General features: G+C 41.5%; 1 protein-coding gene and 1 long non-coding RNA gene across 3 annotated transcripts in view; both read left to right on the top strand.

Annotated features, from left to right (window-relative positions):
• The window catches only part of CLINT1 (clathrin interactor 1), a 79,594-nt gene that overhangs the window by 7,566 nt on the left and 47,787 nt on the right, over positions 1 to 24,241 (top strand). The window lies entirely within an intron of this gene.
• Positions 4,637 to 13,686, top strand: LOC135973208 (uncharacterized). The gene is made up of 2 exons (XR_010589947.1): positions 4,637 to 10,164; positions 10,232 to 13,686. It is a non-coding gene; the product is annotated as an uncharacterized LOC135973208 (long non-coding RNA).

Here is a 24,241-nt window from a genome sequence, read left to right as displayed (position 1 = left end):
GAGAGGAATATTTACATCCAAACAAATTTTCTCTTGATTACTTCAATTTCATGAAAATATTTCTATTTTAACTGAAGTTTTGTGAGATTGTGTTTTAATAAAAAATTTTATTTTAACTACCTGATCATATCCCTTTAAGTTTTGGGAAGACACTATTCCAGTTTCCACTGTGTGACCTGAGTATTTTTAGCTATTAATATAACCTTTTAATAGGCTTCACACTTTTTTCTTGTAAAATTTATGGGTTTATTGAGTAGTTGTACATGAACAATAATTTCATGCCATGTCTTTACTGGCCAGTTGAAAATAGTTTGGGGCCTAAACCAAATGGATAATGTAGGTTTGTTGCTATATATGGAGGGGATTTTGTACCTTTAATTTGATCCCCACTGTCTCTAATAAGCATATTTTTCACAGATGTTCAAAAGTAATTTAAAACATAGGCTACTAAATATTACAATCTGTACAAGTATTGCTCAAATGTGTGGTATTAGTATGAGGAACTGTCTGTCTGCAGAGCTTAATACTGCTTGCAGGCCTCTGACTTGAATTTTCTCATCTTTTTTTGGAATAAATTGCCATTTTTAGTTATTAACTTGTAAGTAAATTAACATTGGAACAGATGAAACCTTTGATTCTGTGAGTTTGTGTCATTTGGAAGTTAGTTTATTTTTTTAAAAACTAGGTAATATGTTAAACAAAACAATAAACTCTTTGACTGCAGCCCTACTGCATTGAGCTGTCATCTTGTTCTCTGTCCTACCACCAAACAGGATTGATTCTGGTCAGTATTTAAATGGCAGAGCTCTCTTCTTCCTGCCCAAGAAAAATCTAGGGTGTTGCATGATGTGATCTTGGTGATTCAGGTCCCACCCTCCCCTCTGAGTCACTGCTGAACCAGTGCCCTGGCAGAATGTTATGGAGTGCTGTGCCGTCAGAAACTTAGGTCAAGGTCTACTTTAGTAGTGCTTTGCCAGTATAGCTGTGCTATTATACTGTCCAATCCTAGTGTTGAGGCAGCTGATACCAGGAAATCTGTGCTTTTGTTGGCTTTGTTTATTTAAGCCCAGCCCCTGCAAGTAAAATCACCTATGCCATCAAAAGCACAATCAAGTCACACCTCATCACACCCATGACAAAAGTTTGTAGTGGGAACCTGGCCTTAGTCTCTTGGGTGAAACATACATTTCAGACCTTGATGTTGGCACGTTTTAACTATGGGGACTGAATATTTTGTAATTATTATGTATCTTGCAGTTTCCTTTTTTCAGTTTTGTTGTGTGCAATGCTTTGTATTCTATAAAAGGTTTTTCCAAAGAAGCTTATAAAGGAAAGTTTAAAACAAGACGCAGTCCAAAAAAACCCACCCCTGTTACTAAACTAACACAAAAACTAGAGGTCACCAAATGAAATTAATAGCAGCAGGTTTAAAACAAACAGGAAGTATTTCTTCACACAACGCACAGTCAACCTGTGGAACTCTTTGCCAGAGGATGTTGTGAAACCAAGACTATAACAGGGTTCAAAAAAGAACTAGATAAGTTCATGAAGGATCGGTCCATCAATGGCTGTTAGCCAGGATGGGCAGAGATGGTATTCCTAGCCTCTGTTTGCCAGAAGCTGGGAATGGGCGACACGGGATGGATCACATGATCATTACCTGTTCTGTTCATTCCCTCTGGGGCACCTGGCATTGGCCCCTGTCAGAAGACAGGCTACTGGGCTACGTGGACCTTTGGTCTGACCCAGTATGGCCGTTCTTATGTTCTTAAAATCCCTTGGTACTTTTCAAAGGAATGGAAATGCTAGCTCTAATATCCTTGCTAAATTCTAATTTAGGTACTGGTAATTGTACGTATGTTTTGACTACCCGAATCCCTCTTCTGCTTTCAGTTGGATGCAGTATTCTTAATTTACTGTCCTGAATGAATTATTTGCATATTGTTGCTATGCCCTGTTTAAACAACAAATGTGTTCTTCCCCTGAAGTGCCTGCATTTAAAGTAGTGTGGACACGATTCCTATGTGTTTGTGTTTCTATAGTTTGAAAAACAGTTCGGGATCCTGTGGGGGAATAAAAGCTGATGCGTAAATATAACATGTCATTGTAACTTTGTGTGCAGGTCTGTCGCATCTTACGCGCATTTAACATGCGCGATTTCAGCTTTACGTGGTTGGCAAAAAACAAAAAAAAACAAAAAAGAGAAAAATAACAATTTTAATACTGTACTTGTAGTGCGGGCAATTCCGCCCGCCATTCAACTCAATGTAATTTTGACTATACGCGGTTTTCACTTTACGCGCTAACTGCGGAACGGAACCCCCGCGTAAGATGAGACTCGCCTGTATTGTCTAAGAAGCTCCCATCACAGGCTTTTAGCGCACATTGATAACTTTTTCCCTCCATCCTACTTAACCTTGGACCTATTGTGACAAGCAACAATCAGATCTCAGTCTGTTGACTTTATAGCCAGGGGTTTCACTTTCTGCAGCATTTCATTATTTTACTGCTCCAAGCTTCTGTTATCTCCTGAATGCCCATGGCTTCTGGAGTGAGAAATGAATTGATAATAGTACAAAATGTTAGACAATCTGATATTTTAGCAATTTAAAAATTAACATTCTCCTATAAGGAGAAAGTAATCTTGAAAAAAGAGGTTTGGAAGCTCTAAAACCAGGAATGGCCTAGACAAAATAGGTGTCGCACTGAAAAATATTAATGTAATGAGCACGGGATGATCCAAAAGTTTTCAGACTGTCTGTCTTCATTTGGATTACAGTTTAGATGTATGAGTTAGTAGTACAGAAGATTGATAGCCAGAAGATTGGTCACTACTCTGCTTGTGTTTTGGAGATACTTGGACATACAGATTAATTAAAGGGGTGAGGGAGATCTTGAATTCTGAATTCCCTGCCCTTATATAGATCTCTCTCCTCCCCCCCCCCCCCCCCGATGGGTTCTGATCCCATAGTTACATAATCAGTCTTGGATGACATCATAGAATTGCTTTGGCGCTTTGATAGTTGAAACTTGACCATACCCCTCCCCAGGGTGAACGTGTCACCTCCACAACACTTCAACATGCCACCTCGCTGTTGGCTTTAGAGGTAAATGCGTATATATAGCTCTACTCCCACATGACAATGCATAGTTCCATATCACTGTAGGCCCTACTTCAAGTGGGATATTTATGGAAACATATTTCACTATTACTGTCGTGCCAAATACATGCATTTAGGTAACTTCTGTGTTTTGATATGCAGAGCAAGTGTGTATGTCCCAGTTTACAATGGGTAGTAATGTTTGCACTCGTATTAAGTGCTCAGCTCTGTACGTGAGACAATGGTAATGAAGGATAGTACTCTGGAGTCCCTGGCGCCTAGTCACACGTGCTTGTGTATCAGCCCATGTTAAGTCTGCACCATGTTTAGTGATTAAATAGTATTGCCTATCAGTAGTTTACTCTACAGTTATATGGCTTATATTTCACTTCCAATTCCCTGTTGCTTGTATTTTTTGCTGATGTTTGACCAAGATGTAAGTAGGGCCTTACTTCTCATTACCCACTGTGTGATTTAAATCACCTCACTTAACTACTTTCAGCAATTTTTCCTTATGCCTGTAATTGCTGAGCCTGTTTACAGGCAGTTTTCTTTTTGGTTTATGGATTTGTCCACCCAGAGTATTCAGCCCTTCCGTGACTAAGTTATTGCTCATTGGCTTAGTAATAGCCGGTATTATGGTAAATGATCTATCACATGATCTATCCAGCTGAAGGGTAAATAACAGTCTAGTACTTATCTACAGCTGTCTGACCTTCCTGTAAACTCCCCTCTAGCTCCAGGGTCATTTCATTTTACCTTATATTTAAGATTTATTTTGTTATGCATAAGTAAGATCTCTAGAGCAAGGAGCATTTTGATCACTGTATGTAAGGGACAGTTAACCCTCACTGCATGAGTTATCCTCCCATTGCTGCTTTATGAAACCGCCTGGTGATAACTGCTTTAACAGTGAGCATTTTGTATCCTTATTACAAGCAAGGTGATTGTTACTGTCTCCGTCCTTGTATGTACTTTTCCTCTCTGCTCTTACCAGTCCTTCTGAGAGAGAGAAGGAACGTAGTGTTGGGATTGAGAAGAAAGCTCATTGTGAAGCTATATGATGCATACAAGCACAGAATGTAACTGTGTCTGCTAAGCACGGTTGTCACAGGCAACATCTTTCCCAAAGCCCTTGTTTCTTGTAGGGCTGAATGAATAGCTTAGTAACAAAAAGAACAGTTCCAGCTTAATTTCAAGTAGTCAGTCTACCTCAGGGGTCAGCAACGTTTGGCACGCGGCTCGCCAGGGTAAGCACCTTGGCGGGCCGGGCCAGTTTATTTACCTGCTGACGCGGCGGGTTCGGCCAATCGCGGCCCCCACTGGCCGCGGTTCGCCGTCCCGGGCCAATGGGGGTGGCGGGAAGCGGTGCGGGCGAGCGATGTGCTGGCCGCAGCTTCCCGCCACCCCCATTGGCCCGGGACGGCGAACCGCGGCCATTGGGGGCCGCGATCGGCCGAACCTGCTGCGTCAGCAGGAAAATAAACTGGCCCGGCCCGCCAGGGTGCCTACCCTGGCGAGCCGCGTGCCAAACGTTGCTGACCCCTGCTCTACCTACTCGTCTAACTTTCTAAATGAATCCCTCTAGTTACTAGTGCATGTAATTTAATATTGTAATATAAATTACTTATTTTTGAAAGAACATACATTCTGCATCTCTGTGCCCATGTGCTATTTTTGTGGCAAAGCTATTTTTCCTCCATCCAAAATGTACCAGTAAATTATCGCCCGGAAAATAAGCGGTAGATCTAAGAAAGTGAAGCAATGTTTTTAATGCAAGATAAGTGGGTGTAGTAATATACACACAAATATATACATGTATTACACAAAATAGATTTGAGTGCAGGACACTTGGTTTACATGAATACCCATAAAACTGAGTAAATCATGGTAATCATTAAAACAGATGAATTATTTTTTTCCCTCTACAGTGAAGCTGTGTTTCACCCTTTTGGTGTGATTTTGTTTTGCTAAATTACTCTGATTCCTCAGTTTCCAGGAAGCACAATGTGGCAGTGGAATCTGCCCTCTGCCATCTTGGAAAGTAAATAAACCCATATGCTTCTGGACAAAAGCGTATACAACCTCTGCTGGGGTAAGGAAGAATTGTGTCTGCTGGCAAGTTATTCCATAATTGCCTATTACAGGGTTTCTTAAAACTTCCATTTGAAGCATCTGGCCGTCATAAGGGTATTGGTTTTGGGTGCACCGCAGTTGGATCCAGTATGGCAGTTTCTATGGTTTAAGATCTTGAAATACCTGACCTTCAATATTAATGAAATCTTATGGTTCATATAGACAAATGAAGGTAGCTCTAATTGCCTGGTATTCATAAAGATGGTTAGGATGGCTTGAAGAAATTACTTTCCAAAATGTGCCACTTTGTCCCTTAACTTACTACTGTACCTTGTGTGCATTAGTAGACATTGTACCACTGATGATTTGTAACCTCTTGTACTAAGATCTGCAATATGTAATTGCATTTAATGGGTAACGTCATTCTGTGGTGTTAGAATGCTCAGTCAGTGGAGTGATCTAATTGGGCACATAATTTTAAATTTTAAAAGGCAATTGCGATCAGGAAGACTTTGGGAAGCTTGTGTGTCATAACTCATGCACTCCAGCTTTATTCCTGTGATGACTTGATCTTAGAGCTCCTTAATTATTATTTATTTTTGTTTCTATAGTTCCTCGGAGCCTAGTTATGGAACAGGACCCAATTTGGTTGAAACTCTTACCCTTGTATGGGGTGTAAAAATATAGCACTTAGAACCAAGATAAGCACTATATGTACTGTATACGAATCTTAGTTCAAGTGCCTGATCTGAGCATCTTTAGAGTGCTCTTCAGAAATGAACTAACTTTGATAGCTCTCAAGTAGCTAAGCCTTGCTTTCATTTTATAGCTAAGGGAAGTCAGGCAGAGGTGAAGTGTCTTGCCCAGCACTACACAGTGTGAGTGCAGCAGAACCAGGATTAAAACTCAGATGTGCTTTACCCCCAATGCTGTGCTATTTCCTCCAGATAATGCTGCCTACGACAGTGCATTATAAAATAGGGTGTTGTATACATGCTTTCTTCCCAGAAGCATAACTAATTTCTATCCATTGTAAATTTCTAATCAGGATTGCCCCTTTCTAAGTAATCTATACATAAGCATCGCAGCTGTCACTAAATAATTTGAATTCCAAAGGAAGACTTCTGCACTCAGATTCTATGTATGCACCCTCTAATTTCAGCTTCTAACTAAACTATGCAGCAACTGCTTTCCCTTCCCTCCCCCCATGTGTGGTAGCATAGACTGCCATGATCTGTTTTAGTGGAAACCTTAAAGTGTGGACCATTGGTGCCTGGTTTTCTCTTCCCCGTGGGTGAACAGTGAGCACATTTACAGGGTTTAGAGGTAGAGCTGGCTGATGGCCATTTTCTCTTCCTCATTTTCTGGAAGCAACATGATGAGGCAGATGAAAAAATTATGAATCCCTCTGAATTCCTCCTAACTGGAATAGCTTTGCTTCGTTGTAAGATTTGCTTTATGGCACTATTAGGAAAGAAAAGAGATCCTCTTGGCCTCTGGGATGAGTAAGTTGTATGCATCCTGGTAGGTGACTGGGATATCAGATTTAGTGATGGCTCCATATCAGAACTCAGTAATAAAAACAAGAAATTTCCTTGATTGTAGGATGGTACTTTCCCATTCCCACAAATCGGGCGGGTGAGCCTGCTTTTGTTTTCTCAGTCCACCTTTAAATAAAAGGAATATTTGAATGGCTGAAAGACGCATTAAGAGAGGAGTGCTCAGTTGTAAATTAATGGTGACTGAAAGCATAATGATAGTGCTGTCCCTATTCCACAGCCAAAAAATATCAATGTGCATTTCTGTTTTCACATGTCACTTTAAAAAGTAGCCTTTGTATGCTTGAGATTTAAATCTTTCTATTTAATTAGTTTTGATTGTTCTCCTGTTTCAAAATTGGAAAATGGTTTACAAAATAGAAAAATAGAATAAAAATATTGATTAGCTCTAACCTCCAATGTATAAAGTGTAAAGTGACACTTTGAAAATAGAGATGTTTTCAAAGGAGAGAAAGCTGCTGCTTTTTTCTGAGCAACCATGTTAAAGGCATCTGGTCAATCACTTTTACTAAAAAACAAACAACCCCCTTCCCCCAAAACCTCAAAACTTGTTGAACAATGTAATATAAAATCTAGTTACCAATAACAAAGACATAAATAGCAGACCACCATTTTTCCCTCGATGCACATACATGACTCCAGTTGTTTGTGACAGTTATGTACATGTATCAATGGGAGAATAAAACCTGCACTTCAACTATGGGGCCTCTTGAACTCATACTACTTCTTCGAGTAGTGTCCCTATGGGTGCTCTACTTCAGGTGCGCATGCACCTCTTGAGCCCTTGATTGGAGATTTCGAGCTAGCATTTGTCCTGCACGTGTGCCCTGTACTTCCTCATGGCAGACCCTGAGGCTATATAGAGGTGCGAAGCTGCCCTCCGTTTCTTCTCTACCGTCTGAGATAGAACTCTACCACATCTACCTAGAGCATACTCAGCCTTCTGATTTTTCTTGCAGTTAGGAAGTTGTAAGTAAGGGCTGGTCTTCACTACAGGGGAGATCAACGCTGCTGCAGTTGATGCAGCTGGTGTCGATTTAGCAGGTCTAGTGAAGACCCTCTCCAGTCGACTCGGATCTGATAGCTTCAGCTCCCTGAGAAGAGTAAAGTAAGTCGACCAGTGAGCGTCTCCCATCGATGCAGCGCAGCAAATATACTGGGGTAAGTTATTCACATAGCTGGAGTAGCATAACTTAGGTTGACTTACCCTGGTAGTGAAGACAAGCCCTTAGTGTTTAGTATAGTTAGTTTTAAGTGAGAGGATTTCTCCCCTCCCACCCCCCATTCCCTCCAGGAGAATTGTCTTCTCCTAGCAGGACATGCCTGGCTTGTCAGAGTTCAAACACTACCTCGTCTTGGGAGGCTCTATGGTAAGCAACAGGCACGCCAAGTGTGTCCATTGCCTGGGGGATTCCCATGTCTCCCAAAAGTAATTCTTCTGTTTGGTCCTTATGTCCAGGGCAAGGAAGAACAGTGAGATAAAGCTCAGACTATTAGCCAGGGAATATACCATGGAATACATCCTAAGCCAGGTCAGGAACCCCCCCCCACTCTCTCTGGTACATCTGTCCCCGGACAAGTCCAGTGCCCCATCAATCTCAGGGCATGGTTCCCCTGAGAAAGGAAAGTCTATGAAACCCACTGGGAAGACGCCCAAAAAGAGGACCGCGGACTCTCACTCTAAGGAGCCTGCTCCAAAAAAGACCACATTCCTGGTGAGGTCATCGGTCTCTGAAGGTATCATTGAGTCCGAGGACTCTTTCTCCAGTTGCAGCAGGCCTGTGAAGCCCCAGAGCTCCAAGGAGAGGATGCATGGCTCCAATAGGGCACCGATGCCCTCCACCAGTAAGGAGAACAAGCACAGAGTACCGTTGAGTTCAGCCTGAAGCACCTTACTGAGCCATTGGTGCCGACACATGCCTCAATCCGGCCATCAGTGTTGATGCAAGCAGCTCAGCTGGGAGTACCTATGCAAGTGGTATCATTGGTACCGAGCAAGCAATGGCATCTGATATCTACAATGCCTGCAGTATGCCCATCGTCATCGGGAATTCCTATACTTGAGGCACCTCTCAGTGTTGGAGGAACCAGAGTCCCCATTGTTGACAGGTACTGAATGTCTCTTGTTACTGAGACCTCTGTCTCTGAGCAGCCATTACATGGCCCAGGGTTCTCCTCCATCCTCAGTTTGCTGCCCAACCTCCCCCATGGGAGGATGTGCAGGAAGAGAATTCCCAGTAGGTCTCCTTGGTTCCAGTGAGGGGTTTTCCTACGTAACCCTTTGGGAATCTGCCTTTAGCCAGCCACAGGGAGGACCTTGCAGGTGACGAAGGATGGTGGAACCAGCTTTGCATGTACCTCCGCATCTTTGCAGACCCCATAATGGCTGTATTGGGACCTGTGGGCTGCCTGTTGGCAGCAATTTAACAGACCACATGTGCCATCCCTCAGGGAAACCAGGGTTTCACATCCTGCCCCCTACCGATCCCCCCACCACAGATGGAAACTTTCGAAGAACAGGAAGCTAGGGCAGATGAAGAAGTCACCCCTGAGACTCCAATTTCGTCATCACCGGATGAGACGGTTATGCCTCCACCACCTTCCATGGCTGATGACTTCAGGCAGTTTCAGGACCTCATTAGAAGGGTAGCAGATACTCTGCAGATCCTGCTGGAGGAGGTCAAGGATCCTCAAAACAAGCTGATGGATATCTTGCAGTTGGCAACACCCTCCAGGGTGAATCTACCTGTTAACGAGGTTCTCCTAGAGCTGACTAAGATGGTGTGTCAAACGCCTACCATTATTCCACCAATGTGCATACTAATGTGTTCAGCTCTCTCATTGGTCTACCTCCATCTTTCTTGCAGCATCTCTCTCATCTTCCTGACATTGCAGTCATGGGTATTCAGAGGAAACGGATAAAGATAGAGGAGATGTATATTTTTAGTTTTGGGTGAGGGCTTTAACTTCCCAGCTCAAACTGGAATAAGTGGATATTGTTTAGCTAAGTCCTTCACATTTGAGAATGTGCTCCTTAGACAGATATGGAAGTGCATCTGGGACTACAAAGGTCACTCAAATGAAGAAGTCCAACAATTTCTTTAAAGACTAATTTTATTTCTCCCTTTTCATACCCTGTTTCTGAAGAGTAGAGCCAAATTATTGAATGAGTGTCTTCTTTTAGGGAGATTGTCGGTTTGGAATTTTGCCTCGGTGTCCTCAATTGGGACTGTACTAAGTTTAAAGAAAGCAATCCAAATAACTAGGTTTCAATTAATCTACTTTCAACTGATTAAGTTATTTACTTTGATATTTCCCAGACTAGGCAATCACTGTGGGTATGTCTATGCTGCAACTGGGAGGTGTGATTCCCAGCCCAGATAGACTCTCATAAGCTCAGTTTGAGCTAGCATGCAAAAAATCACCGTGTGGCCGTTGCACCATAGGCTAGCCACCTGAGCTCAGACCCAGGGGGTTGGGGAACCTTGGACTCAGGTGGCTAGCCCAAACTGCCATCAGTGCCAGCTAGTGTAAGTCTGTCTACCCACTCTAGGAATCACTTCCCAACCATAGTGTAGACATAACCTTTGAGATCTGCAAGTACAGCGGAGACTTTCATGACTGAATAATTCCGTCAATAGGCCTAAGTGAAGCCAGTGTAAAAACACATACTAAAAGTTTTGAGGAATTTTGCGACCTTAAAAGGGACTCTCCTACTCTGTACCTGAAGGGCAAGGATTATAAAGATGGGGTAGTGCAGAAATATTTAATGTCTAGATTGTGACGAGGTGGTTTTTGGTCTCTAGAAGAGTTGCTCTTAATAATGTTTTAGGACAGTTGTGCATGTCCCAATGATTAAAACTTTAGACTTGGCCACACTTTCTTAGGGCTGCATCCTCCTCCTCACACATCACTACTTCAGACTCCTGACTTGTTGTTTACCCAATGTTTGTTGCATTCTCCTCCCAGTCACTCTTTTGGGGTTGAACACTCCATTATTTCTGGTTTATCTTGGGCACCTCTGCTAATTTGTGAAAACAGCAGCAAACTGAAGTAGATGATCACACATTTGGCAACTACAATTTGATTTAGCAGGTGTGCAGATAGCCACTTATGAGACACTTTCAACTCCAGTTCTAAGCTAATGTAATTGCGTTAGAAGCACTGGAGGGATGTACTTGTTTTAGGGTTGATGAATCATTAACAACCAGTACTTTGTGTAGAATAGTATTTTTGAATACTATAAGTATAAGTAAAATCTGTTTGGACGGGGATCAGATTGTCATTAGGTCCCAGCTAGTGTGATACCAGGTCACTGTAGAGTGTGTCTGTGTGTTTTAAGGAAGATTTTTTTTTAAAATGTTGTCATGCTACTCGTAAAGTGTATTTCATATCATCCTCACCAGTTTGATATAGACTGCATATGTATTGTGTAGCAGAAAATAGCTGGCCCATTTGGGATACAATTAGAAATGTTAAAATGACAGGATTAGTTAGAATTTCTCAAACCTCTTAAAATACACAGCTCAGCCTCATTAATCTGCAGCAATGATAAGAAGACCGATTGTGGCTTAGGAAACACCCTCCTCTCCTTGTTGTCTGCCCTATCCCTGCCCTCAAAACAGCATCTGATATTAGCCTTATTTGATTTGTCACTTGAGAGTGGCACCTGACATGCAGTTCCACATGCACAACATAGGATTTCTTGTCTTTTAAGTGGGACTGGGGGGGAGCACTGTGGAAGAATGGCAAGGGACAGGAAGTGTTTTGGGGGCTGTGTTCTATTGAGGTTCTAAAACTTCTATATTCAAATTAATTTTGGAATGAATTTGACACTGTCAAAATCTCCCCTTAGATGGTGATCTCACTGAAGTTGGTAGAAGCTGCATGTGCATCTCTGAAGCATGAAAGAAAGTTGTCATTTTTCATGATGCTTTCTAGTCACCATATAATGGTACGAAGTAAGGCTGAAAGCATCTGCTTTCCAATTAAGCCTTTAAAATACTAAACATTCAGGCTGTTGCATGGTAAATTCAATAATCTTTTTGGTGACATCATAATATAGTTTTACTAGTAATAACTTGGAAACTTAGAAATCCAAAATTTTCTAATTGGAATCTGGGTTCTCTCAGTCCTATTTTCCATCATTAAACTGTCAAAATGACAGAATTCTTTTGGTTAATTATGCAAAATAGTATAAATATATTATAACAATTTACTTGGTGCAGTTGCAATGATCAGATTATAGCACAGTAGAACAACAGTTACGAACTGACCGGTCAACCACACACCTCACTTGGAACCGGAAGTACACAATCAGGCAGCGCAGCAGCAGAAACCAAACAAAAAACAAACACCAAAAAAACCAAATACTGTACAGTAATACTGGGGGTTTATAAACATAAACTACTAAAAAAATAAAGGGAAAGTTTAAATTTTTTTTGACAAGGCAAGGAAACTGTTTCTGTGCTTGTTTCATTTAAATTAAGATTGTTAAAAGCAATATTTTTCTTCTGCATAGTAGTTTCAAAGCTGTATTAAGTTAATGTTCAGTTGTAAACTTTTGAAAGAACAACCATCATGTTTTGTTCAGAGTTACAAACGTTTCAGAGTTATGAACAACCTCCATTCCCGAGGTGTTCGTTCCTCTGAGGTTCTACTGTATATACGAATCTTCCCATTAATTTGTACGTTTTTATATCGGATCATAGTGAAAAATTATTTAAATGTTTTAAAGTTTATTGTTTCATCTCAGATTATCCTCTTTTCATTGTACTTGCAGGCAGAAACTAGAAACTGGGGCTATGATGCAAATGAAACCTCCTTGTTGTCTTTTGAGGATTTAATTGATATTTGATCTGCTAGTGGAACCATTTTAACAAATGATCCCTCCGAAAGGAGAGGAAACTTCATGTTGTCCTTCTAAGTAAGCAGTAAAATAAAACCTACTTTGTATATAATATTGGCAGCCAAGCTTTGCAATACAAAATAATATTTATCTTCAGTGATCACCACAAGGTATTTGTATTGTATTTTTAGCTCCGTCTCAATTAAGTTCTCTCCCCCCCCCCTCCCCCCCCCCCCTGCTAATTTGTGAAAACAGCAGCAAACTGAAGTAGATGATCACACATTTGGCAACCCCCCCAAAAAAAGGTTAAAAGAGAGACGGACGTATATAGATATCTCTTATCCTGGATGTTCCATTGTGACAATTTTATTTGTATGCAATTTGTCTGGCACAGTTTAGTGTGAACCAATGGAGGTGGACTGTAGCCATTAATATGAGATCCTCTGACTTGGTCCAACTCTTTATCAAAGAAAAGGGTTTGTAGGTTGTGACTCTGCTTCGCTGAAAGCTTAAAGGCAAATAGAAGTAATGAGCTAATTGAGTATACTGAGAGTTGATAACTGCATCTTTTGTTATCCTTCATTGGCTATTCAGGGAGTGGGAAAGCAAAATTCTAGTAATCCAAATTCATCAGAGGACAGGGAGAAAAATCTGAAACAGGAGAAGATGGGGCAGCAGTGGGTTTTTGCTGTTCTTTAAAGCTGCTGCTTTTGATTAACTTCAATGGCTGTAGTCTGATAAAAGGGTGAAGATTAAAAAAAATTGTGCTATTGTACGTTGGGATTTTCCAGACCACTGGGTTCAAATATGTTTAAGATGTATCTGAATATTGTTCCCAGTATGCAGTTGAAACAATAATGTTTATTTAGGGAGCTAAAATTTTGCACACAGAGTTTATTCAGGCTTAGTTTTTTGTAATGTGAAAATTCTGTTTTATTTTTCTAAGGCAGAACTTGGCTTCAGATAGAGCAAACTGGATTAAAATGTTATAGCCAAGGAATAGATTCGGAAAGTAAGGTTATAGTGGAAACAGTTTCTGGAATCTTAGGTGCTGCCTTGATACAACACGTAAAGTAAACTAAAGTAGAGTGATCCTAGAATATCCAGAGGGAAGAGGACAAGAAAATATACTGCCTCCTTACAAAATATATGGAGTTCTTTTTAATTTAGGAAAAGGTTTGTAGTATAACTCATTACATAATATCTCTTCTAGAGACGAATGAACATATTCCATTCTCAGGAAAACTTGTAGCAGTGTTAGTCTGTATCCACAAAAACAACAAGGAGTCCTGTGGCACCTTAAAGACTAACAGATTTATTTGGGCATAAGATTTCGTGGGTAAAAAACCTCAGGTGCCACCGGACTCCTTGTTGTTTCATTTTAGTTTAAGCTGTGCAGATTTAACTATTTTGGGTGGGGTGGGGTGGCTTTTTAAACCTAAAGCAGAGGTCCCCAAAGTGTGGGGACCCCCCCCCGGGGGGCATGACGGACTGTTTGGGGGTGGGGAGGAAGTACCACCCTGGCCCGAACCTTGGCTACTGACTGCAGCTCCTTTCCTGGCCTGAGACCAATGCTGGTGGCAAGGCCAGGATCAGAGCTGCAGCTGGCCACAGGCCTGGCTGCTGGCCCCCACCGCAGCCTGGCTGTGGCTCTGATCCTGCCCCAAACCGTGGCCCTGCTCCAAGAACCGCCCCTAGCCATGGCCCCTTTACCCCGTTCATATTACACTCACCCCCCAGCTGCAGTCCCACTCCCGGCTCCAAGGGTGGGGGAGGCAAGGACAGAGGTGGGGGGGGGGGCCCACAACCCTCCAACGTTTGTGGTTCACTAACCTAAATAGTTAAAGCAGTATACCCGCAACTTTGGACTCGAGTATACCAGTAGGAAGGTGCCTTACGCAGGTGTATCTTATTCTCCCAACTGTGTCAACACTCGGGGTTTGTACTGTTTTTAACTATACAGGCATAGCTAAGGTGGTACAGTTTTTGTGTTGACAAGCCCTAAGCGTTAGTGCAGACCAGCTTGGGTGTAAATTCTAATGCACACCAGTGTGGCGTGAACATGATTGGTGCATACTAAAAGTTTTCTAGTGTATGTTGACATAGTACTGTTTGAAATGGAACTACATCAGTGGATGGTAGGGGACTTCTAGCATGCATTGATGGGCCAGTTAGTGCACAGCACACTGGTGTGCACTAGAGTTTACATCCCAGCTTGTGCACATCAAGATGCAGTGTAGAGAAGACCGTAGTATGTTGCAGCATAGCCTCTGCAGAATATCTGAGCCAGTGCCGGGGCACTAAAAATGAGTAGTGGTTTTTGCGATTGGAAGAGTACCTGTTGGTAGCTCCATCACATAACTAGCCAGCATATTGGCCTGAATGTAATAAGGGGTTATTAAAAGATGTATGAAGTGAAAAACTTCAAGTTGTTGAATTGGTCAGCTCTCATTTAATAGATTTTGCTGACGTAAAGAGGTTTTTCAGCATAATAGCCTAGGTGTAATCAGGTTAAAATTAACTAGATCCGGAAGAGAGGCCACGGAGTATTGCTTTACCATCTGAACTATTATTTCAGCTTCTTCAAAACTCTAGATTACTTGAGCTCAAGAGTTTTTTCCTATCCATTTATTATCAGGGTGGAATGGAAGGGGGTAGCCTTAGTTTTGGCAATTCTTGCATCCCCAGCAAAAAGGAAGCCACTTTGGAAACTATCTTAAATTTGTGTTTCTTTATCTTTTGCAATGTGCTCTTCCTGCTATATGCCAATGGAGTCTAGGAATGAGCTCCGTTGATCTAGTCACAGCCAATGCATTCTTGCTTTAGCACAATATAGGGGGAAAATAGTGTCACTTGGTCACTGTATTTATCTGGATGATTTGCGAGATAAATTTGATAACTTTTTTTATCAGATTGCAGTATTGGTTGTGAAAGGAATGCAGTAGTTGTATTACAGCTACATGTGAGTAAAGCCCTTGATATAATACGTGATTTGGGTATAATCAGTGTCTCATGACTTGAAAGCCTGTAAGCAAACACACAATAGCAAAGAGCAATGTATTGAGAAGGTGCATTGTGAGGATATCAATGTTTGTTAGGTACTCCGATACTACAGTGGTGGAAGCCATAGGAGTCTGTAGATTGAGAATGTTTCCCAGGAAATCAATGTGCTTGGGTGGGTTGAAAAGTAGTATTAGTACAGAGGATGAGGACTTGGATGGAGGGTATAACAGTGTTTTTTAAAACAAAAAACAAACCCCCCCATCCCCCACAAACTATAACTGTAGATGATGCTTGCAGGATATCGAAAATATGCAAGTTTTATAAACTTGTTTTAAAAAATGAATAAGGGTTTGTCTTAGTTGCAGTGTTGGTTTGACTTCACTTCTCCTGAGTTAGCCTAGCTTGAGTGAGAGCAGTCACACTGCAAAATAACACTGAAGCTGCTTTTAAAACAGGCTCCAGAAGTGATCCCGGCAATTACAGGCCAGTAAGCCTGACTTCAGTACCGGGCAAACTGGTTGAAACTATAGTGAAGAACAAAATTGTCAGACAAATAGATGAACGTAATTTGTTAGGGAAGAGTCAACATGGTTTTTGTAAAGGGAAATCATGCCTCACCAATCTACTAGAACTCTCTGAGGGGGGGTCAACAAGCATGAGGACAAAGGGGATCCAGTGGATATAGTGTACTTAAATTTTCAGAAAGCCTTTGACGAGATCCCTCACCAAAGGCTCTTAAGCAAAGTAAGCTGTCATGGGATAAGAGGGAAGGTCCTCTCGTGGATTGGTAACTGGTTAAAAGATAGGAAACAAAGGGTAGGAATAAATGGTCAGTTTTCAGAATGGAGAGAGGTAAATAGTGGTGTCCCCCAGGGGTCTATACTTGGCCCAGTCCTATTCAATATATTCATAAATGATCTAGAAAAAGGGGTAAACAGTGAGGTGCAAAATTTGCAGATGATTCAAAATTGCTCAAGATAGTTAAGACCCAGGCAGACTGCAAAGGGTCTATCAAAACGGGCTGACTGGGCAACAACATGGCAGATGAAATTCAGTGTTGATAAATGCAAAGTAATGCACATTGGAAAACATAATCCCAACGATACATATAAAATGATGGGCTCTACATTGGCTGTTACCACTCAAGAAAGAGATCTTGGAGTAATTGTGGATAGTTCTCTGAAAACATCCACTCAATGCGGAGTGGCAGTCAAAAAAGCAAACAATGTTGGGAATCCTTAAGAAAGGGATAGATAAGAAGACAGAAAATACCATATTGCCTATATAAAAATCCATGGTACACCCACATCTTGAATACTGCGTGCAGATGTGGTCGCCCCATCTCAAAAAAGATATTGGAATTGGAAAAGGTTCAGAAAAGGGCAACAAAAATGATTAGGGGTATGGAATGGCTTCCGTATGAGGAGAGATTAATAAGACTGGGACTCTTCAACTTGGAAAAGAGACAATTAAGAGGGGGATGTGATAGAGGTCTACAAAATCATGACTGGTGTGGGGAAAGTAAATAAGCAAGTGTTATTCACTCCTTCTCATAACACAAGAACTAGGGGTCACCAAATGAAATTAATAGGCAGCAGGTTTAAAACAAAACAGGAAGTATTTTTTTCACACAATGCACAGTCAACCTGTAGAACTCCTTGCCAGAGGATGTTGTGAAGGCCAAGACTATAACAGGGTTCAAAAAAGATCTAGATAAGTTCATAGAGGATAGGTCCATCAGTGGCTATTAGCCAGGATGGACAGGAATGGTGTCCCAAGCCTCTGTTTTCCATCCCCTGTCACCCATTCCCAGCTTCTGGAAAACAGAGGCTTGGGACACCATCCCTGTCCATCCTGGCTAATAGCCACAGAATGATTATTGGTTAGAGGAGATCCCACTGTATTACTAGTTCAAGCATCAACAGCATTTGAGCTTTAGCTGGCCTGCCATGGAGCAAGAGTTAAAGTTAAAGCATCACTTCACTCTATATCTTGATTTTTTTGTATGTAAACAGGAGTTGATTAAGGGGCAAGGCTAGAGTTATACCTTGAGCTAATAATGCAGTGATGGAAAGCCAATGAATGGGTTTTGTTTGATAAACCTTGTCCCTTACAGTGGATGTTTTGCAAAGTAAGAACTATGCTTTATTGTGAAGTGTGTACATTCTTCTTTGTATACCCTAGCCCCTCCAACCTCTAATTCCTGGATATTCAAATCCCAACTTCATTCCTAGATGTAAGGATAGTTCTAGATGCATCTAGAATTCCAGTTTGAATCATTGTACTACACAGTGTATTTGCTAAGACCAGTTGAAGTCTTTCTCTAAGAATTCCTTCCTATTTTGTGGCATAAGCACTCGATTTCTAATTGTTCAGCTAATACTTTTCAAGCATTTATAATTTCAAGACCATTCTTTGGCAAGCTATGTTACTTGTTTGTTGGCAGCATAACCCTGTCACATGCTCGTGATCTCTTTAGAAAGCCATGGTGTGATCTGTTATATGCCTTACTGGAACACAACCAAAAGAGACCAGTAAATGAACAGTCATCGATAGACCAATATCCTCAGTGTTAGTTTTATTTTTTAAATCAATTGAATTCTTGCATGGGATACAACTGCTTTTGTTTTTTAAAAGAATTATCTTAATGTAATTTTTTTAAACAGAGAAATTGTCTCGGTGCATTAGCATGTTGATACATCATTGTTTACAATGCAAAGAGTAGTTGACAGTAGTTGACTGTTTCTGCACTTCTTTTTACAAGCTTAAAAAGAAAAGTTGCCTTATAGCTATTTTGGAATAATCCTGCACTGAATTCCACAAATCCTTTCTCTCCTATATTGTTAGTAATATGAAGCATAAGGTTCAAGGCATTCAATTCTTTCTTGTTTTTAATGCAGCTTCTTATAATCCCTAGTGCTGTTGTCTCTCCTTTATACCAAAAAAAAGGTGGGTGAGTTGAACCCTGATTGTCCATTTGAAAGCATTATTTTTATCACTTGTCTTATGGTCTTTCTAGGGGCAAAAACCTGATTCTCTTTGCTGTGTGGAGATTTTTAGGAAGTTGAAGCCTTTTGGGGCCTGATCCTGCAAGCTGATGTACACGAAGCCCCTTTGTCTTCAGTGGGGCTCTGTGCAGGCTTCAAGGGTTCTCTTGGGGTGGGGAGGTTTGGGTCTTAAAGTGATAATTCAATAGCATGTAATTATGCTGGAGGAAAATGACATCAGAAGTGTTTGTCAGACAGTGACACAAATGTATGCAGCATTTTATAAACGCACTTGAAATTAGTTTTCTTTCTACAAGGACATTACTTTCTAAATGATATAAACACAGCAAGGGGTGAAGACCTGAGTAGGGGAGTTAAAAACAGTGAAGTGTTGCAAGATATGCTATGCTTAGGTATCGTGTAAAAGGAAAAAAAGTTTAATATAGTTACTGTATTAGTAAAATTTGGGATGATTCTTCATTTGTATTGCAGTAGTACCTAGATACCTCAATCAAGATTGAGATTGTTTTGTGTGAGCATTGCATGCAGCACAAGGAAGAGTTTCAGCCCCAAGTAAGGCACATGACATGCAATAAATGGATGGGGAGCACAGGAGGACAGTAATACTATTACAATTAGTATAATAAGTAGCAGACACACCACATCAGCTGGCCTAGTCATTGTTGAATGTTTTGTAGGCTAAGGTGGAAGCTAACAATGGAAGTGAAATGATGTGCTCCCTTTTCTCACACCATGGAATTTTACAATAAAACTTCATCTGTTCTCACATTGGTTCAGTTGAATTGATGGGACTCAGAGTCTAGGCAAGGCTTCAGTGACTTATGAATATACCAGTGCAAACTAGTACAGCTTCAAGAACCTCGTCTACCCTATGGTTCCCACTGGTTCATCTGAACTTGTGTTGGAACAAGCGGAAGTATAATTTCTACAGAATTTTCTAGTATAGATAAACAAGTATGTTCAACACTTTATACTATATATTGTAAACTGAAGTGGCTAAGGTGGAAGGATGACCTTGAGGCTGAGACATTGGACTGGGTCTCAAGTGATCTGGTTCTATTCCTGCATCTGCCACAGACTTCCTGTGTGACTTTTGAGTAAATCACTTAATCTCTCTGCTTTAATTCCCCATCTGTAAAATGGGGATGACGTAAGGATAGTTACCTGTTACGTCTATTTAGTTGGAAAGGTCATCCGGGTTGATACTCCAAGTGTTTGTATAGTGCCTAGCACAATGGGTCCTCTGATCCGGATTGAGGCCTTTAAGAGTTACTGTCATAAAAATATTAAGTTTGCTATGGTAGCATCTGGAAAGCAAAACTTGGTACAACTGGAGCCTTTACTTGAGAGGTCTTGTAGCAGGAGTTTTACTGGTCAAGAAAGACAGTGGAAATTCTGTGTGGGAAGCTTGCACTCTATTTAGCTGTAGCCAGCACTGCCAGTGTTTCACTCACATAAGAGATATTCGCTGAATTCATCCCAAAAGACAAAAGGCGGCAGTGGTGCAATGCTCAGCATATTTAGTATCCTTTGCACTCACGATATCTGAAAGTCTATAACATTACATATAATAAACATGTATTGTTACATGTAATGGGCCCAAATTAATCTCTGGTATAACATCACCGTATTCATTTGAGCTGCACTAGAGATGAACTAGCCTCAATGTTTAGGAGCAAAATATGTTGCATTTTAAATAAGGATGGGTTTGGCTATTAAAAGAAAATAGTTATGATGTGCATTCACTTGATGGGAGATGATTTTGCATTAAGTATCTAATTTACAGACTGAGTGCTTCTTTCTTTTATAAGAACTTTTGACTCCAGCAACTGCAGAATAAATAATCCAGTTTAATTAGTGATTCCATCTGTAACTGTAGATAGAATATTCGTATTTATCAATGTTTTGTAAATAAGGTTTATTTGTGTATTACTTACAACAAACAATTAACTGCTGCTGCCTCTGACCCTCCTGTAAACAGGTGTGGTTTCCACCCTTCTCTAATAAATCACACGCACCTTTTGTATAGTCCAGATTAGCCCTTTTCTGAGATTTGACTTTGACACTCAAACAAAGCCAAAGCTTTCTCTCCAAGGTTTATTGCTGCATGAGCTCTTTGACCCAGACCCTTGTTTCCTCATGCAAAGAGAGTTGCAACAAAATCCACTCGAGGTGGCTGTGTGGGTGGACGGAGCAGCCAGCAGTAGCTGTTGCAGGAGCACTTTCCCCCTCTCCTGGACATAGTTGGTGAGCAGCTCCAGCAGCAGTCAGATGGCAGGCCAGGGAAGCAATCACTCTCAGTCGCTGATGTTACTCTTTTAGGTAGTGGATAACTCTGTCCTGAGGGAGGGAATGAGATGTCTAAATCCTGTACATGAACACAGTTAATTTAAAAATACTAATCTAATTGCTAGTTGGCCCATTACCCAAAAGAAAATGTTTTATTCTCTTGTCCTGTTCATTATTTAAAAGTCCGAGAACTAGTCAAAAAGAGAAGTAAGTGTAATCATTCTGGCTACGAAATGTATCTGTAAGAACCAGAAATCTACATGTCAAAAATTACTAAGATACCCAAACTACATGTTTTTACATATTTTGGTTATATATTTATCATAGTTTAAATGTAATTTGCATAACCTTGGGAGCATACAAATGAAAAGGAACTAAGCCTGCTAAACAGTGACTTCAGCTGTAATAAGCCACATTTGTGTGTGTATATATTGGTGTAGGAAAAGAGATGGGAAAATTTTCCCAATATGCAGTTCCATGACTACTTTTGCTGTTCTGCTCTTTTGAACACAAGTTTACTTTTCTAGCACTTAGCTGTGTAAGTACTGAGTCTCCTCTTCAGCTAAGAAGGTGTATCGAAAAGGAACTATTAAATCTCTATGAAATTGGTTTATATTTTTTACTAATTCCATTCTTAGGATGTTTCATCATAAAAAGGTGCATTGGCTATAACATTATAGCAGTGAATACTGTGCAATCTAAATATCGTAAATCCACTGTGAGAAACCTAATATAATGAAATGAAACTCTTACTCTATATTTACCATGTAGCTGTCAAGCCCTCCCATTAAAAGGAAACGTGGTCCTGAAGTACTTGAATTTAGAACTTTCTAAGTACTTTGTGTATTAAACAACCTTTTTAAAGAAGGATGTTTGTATAAGAGAGATCATATGTTAATAACTTTTATACTACTGTAGACATGGCCATAGATGGGACCAAACAGCTTGAATTTGGAGAGAAGATAGTAATGGTTAGAGGAAGCCACTGACAGCAGCATATCCAGTGATTTTTTTTTTAATTTTATTTTATTTTTGGCGGCAAGAATACTGTGGGAGACCGTATCAAAAGCTTTGCTAAAGTCAAGGAATAACACATCCACTGCTTTCCCCTCATCTACAGTGAGCCAGTTATCTCATCATAGAGGGCAATTAGGTTAGTCAGGCACGACTTCCCCGTGGTGAATCCATGCTGACTGTTCCTGATCACTTTCCTCTCCTCTAAGTGTTTCATAATTGATTCCTTGAGGACCTGCTCCATGATTTTTCCAGGGACTGAGGTGAGGCTGACTGGCCTGTAGTTCCCCGGATCCTCCTTCTTCCCTTTCTTAAAGATGGGCACTACATTAGCCTTTTTCCAGTCATCCGGGACCTCCCCTGATTGCCATGATTTTTCAAAGATAATGGCCAATGGCTCTGCAATCTCATCCGCCAACTCCTTTAGCACCCTCAGATGCAGCGCATCCGGCCCCATGGACTTGTGCACGTCCAGTTTTTCTAAATAGTCCTAAACCACTTCTTTTTCCACAGAGGCTGGTCACCTTCTCCCCATACTGTGCTGCCCAGTGCAGCAGTCTGGGAGCTGACCTTGTTCGTGAAGACAGAGGCAAAAAAAGCATTGAGTACATTAGCTTTTTCCACGTTCTCGGTCACTAGGTTGCCTCCCTCATTCAGTAAGGGGCCCACGCTTTCCTTGACTTTCTTCTTGTTGCTAACATACCTGAAGAAACCCTTCTTGTTACTCTTAACATCTCTTGCTAGCTGCAACTCCAAGTGTGATTTGGCCTTCCTGATTTCACTCCTGCATGCCTGAGCAATATTTTTATACTCCTCCCTGGTCATTTGTCCAATCTTCCCCTTCTCGTAAGCTTCTTTTTTGTGTTTAAGATCAGCAAGGATTTCACTGTTTAGCCAAGCTGGTCGCCTGCTATATTTACTATTCTTTCTACACATCGGGATGGTTTGTTCCTGCAACCGCAATAGGGATTCTTTAAAATACAGCCAGCTCTCCTGGACCCCTTTGCCCTTCATGTTATTCTCCCAGGGGATCCTGCCCATCTGTTCCCTGAGGGAGTCAAAGTCTGCTTTTCTGAAGTCCAGGGTCCGTATTCTGCTGCTCTCCTTTCTTCCTTGTGTCAGGATCCTGAATTCGACTATCTCATGGTCACTGCCTCCCAGGTTCCCATCCACTTTTGCTTCCCCTACTAATTCTTCCCTGTTTGAGCAGCAGGTAAAGAAAAGCTCTGCCCCTAGTTGGTTCCTCCAGCACTTGCACTAGGAAATTGTCCCCTACACTTTCCAAAAACTTCCTGGATTGTCTGTGCACCGCTGTATTGCTCTCCCACCAGATTACAAGGTTGTTAAAGTCTCCCATGAGAACCAGGGCCTGCGATCTAGCAACTTCTGAAGAAAGCCTCGTCCACCTCATCCCCCTGGTCTGGTGGTCTATAGCAGGCTCCGACCACAACATCACCCTTGTTGCTCACACTTCTCAACTTTATCCAGAGACTCTCAGGTTTTTCTGCAGTTTCATAGCGGAGCTCTGAGCAGTCATACTCCTCTCTTACATACAACGCAACTCCCCCATCTTTTCTGCCCTGCCTGTCCTTCCTGAACAGTTTATATCCATCTATGACAGTACTCCAGTCATGTGAGTTATCCCACCACGTCTCTGTTGTTCCAATCGCATCATAGTTCCCTGACTGTGCCACAACTTCCAGTTCTCCCTGCTTGTTAGCCAGGCTTCTTGCATTTTTGTATAGGCACTTAAGATAACTCATCGATCATCCCTCTTTCTCAGTATGAGACAAGAGTCCCCCCCTCTTGTGCTCTCCTGCTCGTGCTTCCTCCCAGGATCCCATTTCCCCACTTACCTCAGGGCTTTGGTCTCCTTCCCCTGGTGAACCTAGTTTAAATCCCTCCTCACTAGGTTAGCCAGCCTGCTTGCGAAGATGCTGTTCCCTCTCTTCGTTAGGTGGAGCCCGTCTCTGCCTAGCACTCCTCCTTCTTGGAACACCATCCCATGGTCGAAGAATCCAAAGCCTTCTCTCAGACACCACCTGCGTAGCCATTCATTGACTTCCACGATTCGACGGTCTCTACCCAAGCCTTTTCCTTGCACAGGGAGGATGGACGAGAACACCACTTGCGCCTCAAACTCCTTTATCCTTCTTCCCAGAGCCACGTAGTCTGCAGTGATCCGCTCAAGGTCATTCTTGGCAGTATCATAGGTGCCCACGTGGAGAAGCAGGAAGGGGTAGCGATCCGAGGGCTTGATGAGTCTCGGCAGTCTCTCCGTCACATCGTGTATCCTAGCTCTTGGCAAGCAGCAGACCTCTCGGTTTTCCAAGTTACCAAGAT

Source organism: Chrysemys picta, chromosome 8 (assembly GCF_011386835.1).
Source record: "Chrysemys picta bellii isolate R12L10 chromosome 8, ASM1138683v2, whole genome shotgun sequence".
In the NCBI taxonomy this organism is placed as follows: Eukaryota; Metazoa; Chordata; order Testudines; family Emydidae; genus Chrysemys; species Chrysemys picta.
This window is presented reverse-complemented; position numbering and strand designations above follow the sequence as displayed.